Raw genomic sequence first — 6152 nt, 5'->3', positions numbered from 1 at the left:
TTCCAATAAAAAGAAATAAATCTGAGACACAGAGAGAGAGGAGAGAGAGAGAGAGAGAGAGAGAGAGAGAGAGAGAGAGAACCCACAGATGGGGCAATGTGGTGGCACAATGGGCCACTTTCACTTTGTGGCACCAGCATCTCATATGGGCACTGCTTCATGTCCCAGCTGCTCTCCCTTTGATCCAGCTCTCTGTTTACGGCCTGAGAAAGCAGTGGAGGATGGTTCAAGTCCTTGGGTCTCTGTATGTGGGAGACTTGGAAGAAGCTCCTGGCTGCTGGATTCAGATCAGTTCAGCCACAATCAATTGCAGCTATCTGAGGAGTAAATTAGTGGATGGAAGTCCTTTCTCTAGCTTTTCTGTCTCTGTAAAAATTGGCCTCTCTGGGTCCCGAGTGATGGCCTAGCACCTAAAGTCCTCACCTTGAACCCACTGAGATCCCATATTGGCACCGGTTCTAATCTCAGCAGCTCCACTTTCCATCCAGCTCCTTGCTTGTGGCTTGGGAAAGCAGTCAAGGACAGCCCAAAGCCTTGGGATCCTGCACCCATGTGGGAGACCTGGAGGAAGCTCCTGGCTCCTGTCTTCAAATCGGCACAGCACCCGCTGTCGGCAGTCACTGAGGGGGTGAATCATTGGACGGAAGATCTTCCTCTCTGTCTCTCCTCCTCTCTGTATATCCGCCTTTCCAATAAAAATAAATAAATCTTTTTTTAAAAGTTTGGCCTAACAAAAATAATAAATAGATCTTAAAAAACTATGTCTTTCAAATCAAAACAAATGAATATGAAAAAAATGACAATGCTAGCTTCCAAGAATGCCCTTTTCATAAACACAATGTGTACTCTTAACAATAGAATAGTACAATGCATACCTTTAAAATTGAAATACTTACTTAAAAAGATTTATTCATTTATTTATTTGAAAGAGTTACATAGAGAAAGGAATGGGGAGACAGAGAAGGAGAAAAGATGGGGGAGAGAAAGAGACCAATCTTCCATCCACTTTCACTAGGCAGATGGCCACAACAGGAGGAGCTGGACCAGGACAATGCTAGGGGCCAGGGGCCAGGGGCCAGGAGCTCCATCCTGCCACATGGGTGGAAGGATCCAAACACTTGGACCATCTTCCACTGCTTCCCCAGGCCATTAGCAGGGCTCAGGATTGGAAATGGAGCAGCTGGAACATTAACCAGTGCCCATATGGGATGCCAGCATTGCAGATGGCAACTTCACCTGCTATACCACAATGCCAGCCCTGCTTTCTTATTTTTTTGGATAATAAATTCATTTTACTTTTGATACTGTTTACATAACTGATAGGGATGTATGGCCATGTGAATCACCAATTAGGGTGGGGGGGGGTCAAGGGATAGGGGAAAGTGGATGAGACTGCCTCCAATCTCCTTTTTTCTTCTAGTACTTAGACAAAGTTGAGAAGGGGAGAGGGCTGCTCCCAGCAACCCAAGCACATCAGTTCCCAGGAATAGGGAAAGGTCACCTAATTTCACCCAGGGTCTCCTGTGTGGAGCCTGTTTTGAGGGTACCACTTAAAGTGGTTTTGATAATTCTGAGATGTCCTATTGATTTTATGGCTCCAAGGTTGAGTAAATCCTTCAAAGGTACATTGGCTGACAACATTCCACCTTAGAGTCTTCATTTGCCCAGATACTTGTTCAGGAGAGATATCCAATTTGTTTGCCCTCCATGGTACTATATGTCCTCTATAGGTTCAATGAACTCCCTGTTACATTCCCCATGGAACATCTTTGCATGCTGTCCACCATACACACCTCAGCCACTATGGAGACTCAGTTTTTTTTTTTGAGACTCAGTTTTGACAGATGTATTCCACAGTCAGACCACATATCCTGTGATTTTTACTGTGGTTGGAGTCCAGTGATCCAGTTAGAAGGGTTCCCAAAGAAACCTCACCAGAAGTGACCCCAACCTGAATCCTGTGTGTGTGCCAGCCAGAGTGGGGTCTGGCTCAGTACATCCTCCATATTAGCCTACACACACCCTGGTGGCTGCAATCACCTGGTCAGTTTTGTCCCCAGATCCATCACATATGCAAAACAATGGATGCTGCGGCCCAGCCTAACCTTGCCTACCACACACTTGGCCCTCATGTACACCAGTGGGAACTGCAACCTAGTCAGAGCAACTCCCAGTAATCCCTACCATATCCACTCCCAACCCTGGTTCCTGTGCATGCTGGTATGTGTAGCAGACTGATGCAGCCTGTCCCAAATCCCATTCAGCTCTCATACACATCAATGGGTATTAGAACCTAGCTCAACCCGACTGATCCCACTATCCAGCCCACACTCAGACCAGCAGGTGCCACAGCCTGTCTAGCCAGGCCAACCCCTAGCCCTTGTTCTCATGCTCACCAACGGGAGTTGCAACCCATGAGAGATGCCCAGTTTCCCCAATTGAGCCCACTCCCAATCCCAGATCTTGTATTTTCGAAGTGATTCTGCAGTGCAGTTTGATAGGATGTGCCCCAATTCCCAGCATTTTCCAGCTGATAAGTGGCAAAGCTCAATCAGCCTGAACTTACTCTGGTTCATGCATGCACCAGTGGATATGGTCACTTAGCCCAGCCTGGCTCTCCCTCAACAAGCTCACATGCAGGCCAATGGGTCTTGTATCCCTGCCCATTCTGGTCTGCCCCCAATCCCAGCTCTCATGTTCACCAGCAGGAGCAGTGGCCCAGCAGGGGAGCATCTGTAGCTACAGAGTGTGCTACAGCCAGGTCTCTCCCTGGCCTGCCCCCCAGTTCCAGCTTATATTGGTGGGTGCTGCAGCTAACCCAGCAACCAGCCCCAGTCTCGGCCCTAATGTGAACTGGTTGGTGTTGTTGACCAACCTGGCCGGCCCATCCTGCACCCTATCCTGGTTCTTACATCTATCAGTAGATATTATGAACTGGCCCAGCCGGGCCCACCCACAGACATGATCCACACGTATGCTGGCTAGTACTGTAACTTGGCCTGGTCTGGGCTATTCTTTGGTTCTTGTGCTAACCTGTTGGGGGACTGCATCCTGACAGAGGAGTTCCCCAAGCTCCTATATCATGTCAACTCCCATTGGCAGATCTCATTCATGTACACTGATGGGGCCTTGGCCTAACCTGACTTGGCCCTTTCTGGAAGGAACAGTGGCCTTGCTGACGGCCTCAACCATTTTGGCTCTTACCATTGGGTACTACAGCCCTGCCCGTCCCACCCCCAGACCCAGCTCTTGTGTTGTTCAGTGGGTGCTGTGACCTAGCCAGCCTGTCCTACACGTATCCTGGCTTTTGGGAGCACCAATGGGTGCTGGAGCCTAGACAAGTCTGGCACATCCTGGGCCCATCCCACACCAGGCTGAGGGATGCTACAGCCATGCCCAGCCCAGTTTGCCACCCCTATTCCAGCTCTTGTACTCACTAGTGGGAACCACAGTCAGGAAGGAGCATTTCCTTAGCTCCCCGACAAAGCTCGTTCCCGGCTACAGATCTTGTGCATGCCACTGATTCCTCTGACCCAGTTTGGCATAACCCATCACTCAGCTTGGCCTTTGCAACCCAGCCAGCCTGGCCTGGCCCAGCCTGCTCCCTGTCCCAACTATTGTTAGTGGGTTTGGCAGTCCAGCTCTGCCCAGCCTGCTCCCATCCCCGGCTATCATGCAAACTGGTAGATGTGATAGCTGAGCATAGCTCAGCATGATCAGCACTCCATCCTGGCCCTCCCTCATGCCAGTGTGCTATGGTTTTGCTTGGCCCTGCCTGGTCTGCTTTTTATAGGGCCAACACATACCTGCTGAGAAGTGAAGCAGCCCTACCCAGCAAAACCCAGCTCTGATTCATGTGCTCATCAGCGGGAGCTATGGCTCAGCAGGGGAGTTGCCCAAGTTTCCCCCAACATGTCCACTCCTAGACCCAGATCTCACTCATGTCAGTGGGTATTAGGTCCTTATCTGGCACAGTCTGACTCCCAGTCTTGACTTATGTGTGTGTTGGTAGATGTTGTGGCTGGCCTGCCCTACACCCAATTCTTGGTTGTGCCTGTGTGTACTGTAGCCTGTACCATCCCAGTCTGTTCCCAACCCCAGCACCCATGAGCGTTGTTGAGATCCACGGTCATGTCTAGCTTGGCCTGTCACCAATCCCAGCCCTCCAGCAAAGTAGCTGGTATGGCAGTCTCACAGGGGTGAGTCCACAATTCCCCACAGAAAATGCTCCAAGACCCAGGTTTTTCATGTGCTGGTTAGTGTCACGGTCCAGCCCCAACACTCACTGGTGGATACTGTGGTTGAGGCTTGCAGGTACGCTCCCCCAGCCATAGCTTTTGTGTGTGTGCCAGTAGGCAGTGGTTGATACCAACAAACCTAACTCAGTTCTGTCACATAGGAAGGTGTATTGGTTTAGACCTGAAAGAATCTTTGGTTTCCTGCCTCCAAACCATCTGGTCTCAGCCCTCTCATTTACCTTCAAGTGAGCAGTGTAAATCACCCAGAAGGCACTCCTCACCTGTCACATTCTCCCTCAGCAGTCCTCCCTCCCATACATCTCCAAACCCTCTTCCCTGAGCAATCCACAGCCCCCCATGTCTGCGAGCCCATGGGTCCCCAAGCCCAGTCTTCTGGTGATGTGGCTTGCTGGCCTTACTTGCCCGGCTTACTTGCCCAGGGCCTGTGTACATTTGCTTGTGGGTCTCCAGACCCAACCTGCCAGTGTGCTGGTGTTGCCCGCATGCCAGCATCTGGCCCCCCAGCCCCCGCACCTCATACCTTTCAAGAAAAAAAAAAAAATAGGCAACTATGCTGGCGCACTGGTATAGTTAACACAAATTTGGCATTAACCAGGACCAGGATGCCCACAGGCTATTAGCTGCTTTTCTCCCAACAGTATGACATTTGCCTAGGTACAATGCAACTTAGGCCATTACCTATAGCTGGGGAAGCGCCCACTTTTTTTTACTTATTAAATAGTGGCACGAATTTTACTCAGTCTTAGTGTTCAGTGAAGTTTCAAAGCAGTAACACTGTTGTGTAATCCTTATTTGCTAATAAAAAAGTATTCACATTTTCCAGTCATTAAATAAGTTTCTATGTCACTTTTATTGCTGTATGTGGACCAGTATTTTTGCTTGCTTATTTTATTTTCTAAATTTTTTTTCAATATTATAAGGATAACTATTATTATGGCTATATCTTTGCACACATCATAATCTTTGAATAATCTCCTTGGATTACAGTTGCTTGGATAAAGATCCTGTAAAATTATCTGATTTATGATGTGCCAATTTCCATTGCAGAAAAGCTGTACAAACTGCTGCCAGCAGTTGTTGGATGTGTCTAGCATTTTTGCTAACTTTAATATATGTAATGGTGAGAATATGATAGTTCAGGAAAAAGACCTTTGAAACTGTGTTTAATAAAATCTGAGCATCAAACTGGTTTATCAGGTGGAGAGATTTCTGTTTCTTCATCTTTTTCTATACACTTATTTGCTAATCGCAAAACCAAACCAAAAATCTGAGCAAGAACCTTACCAGGATTGCTCTTAGACTCTCTTTTTTTAAATATCTTTTGAAAAACATGAAAGTATTTCCCTGACTCTTCTCAGGATGGAGAGCCAGAGATTTTTGACCAATGTTATTTAGTCTGAGAAATTTTGGATGATTTTTTAAAAGTCGTGATAAAATATATGTAAAACTCAAATTTACCACCTTATCTATCCTATGTATACAGTGTAATGGCATTAATCACATCCATGTTGTTATGTAACCATTATCATCACCCACACAAATCTTTCATCCTGCAAAACAGAAAATCTTGCCTGCTAAACAATGACTCACCTACTCATGGTACCCCTATTCTAATTCGTTTCAATGTATTTGACTACACGAGACATTTCATATAAACGGAATCATAGAGTATTTACATTTTTGTGCCTGGCTCACTTAACCAAATGCGTCTTTAAGATTCATCCATGTTGTAGCACGAATGAATATATCCTTCCTTTTTCGGGCTGAATAATATTCCTCTGTAAGTATCAACCATAGTTTATTGATTTGTTCATTGATAGATGCTTGTGATGCCATCCTTACCTTTTGGCTGCTGTGAATAACGCTATGCGAACACGGATATGTCAAAATCTC

This window comes from Ochotona curzoniae, unplaced genomic scaffold (genome assembly GCF_017591425.1).
Source record: "Ochotona curzoniae isolate NIBS_2020 unplaced genomic scaffold, NIBS_Ocur_1.0 contig_2692, whole genome shotgun sequence".
Taxonomy (NCBI): domain Eukaryota; kingdom Metazoa; phylum Chordata; class Mammalia; order Lagomorpha; family Ochotonidae; genus Ochotona; species Ochotona curzoniae.
The sequence above is the reverse complement of the archived record's forward strand: the minus strand, read 5'-3'. Positions refer to the sequence as shown.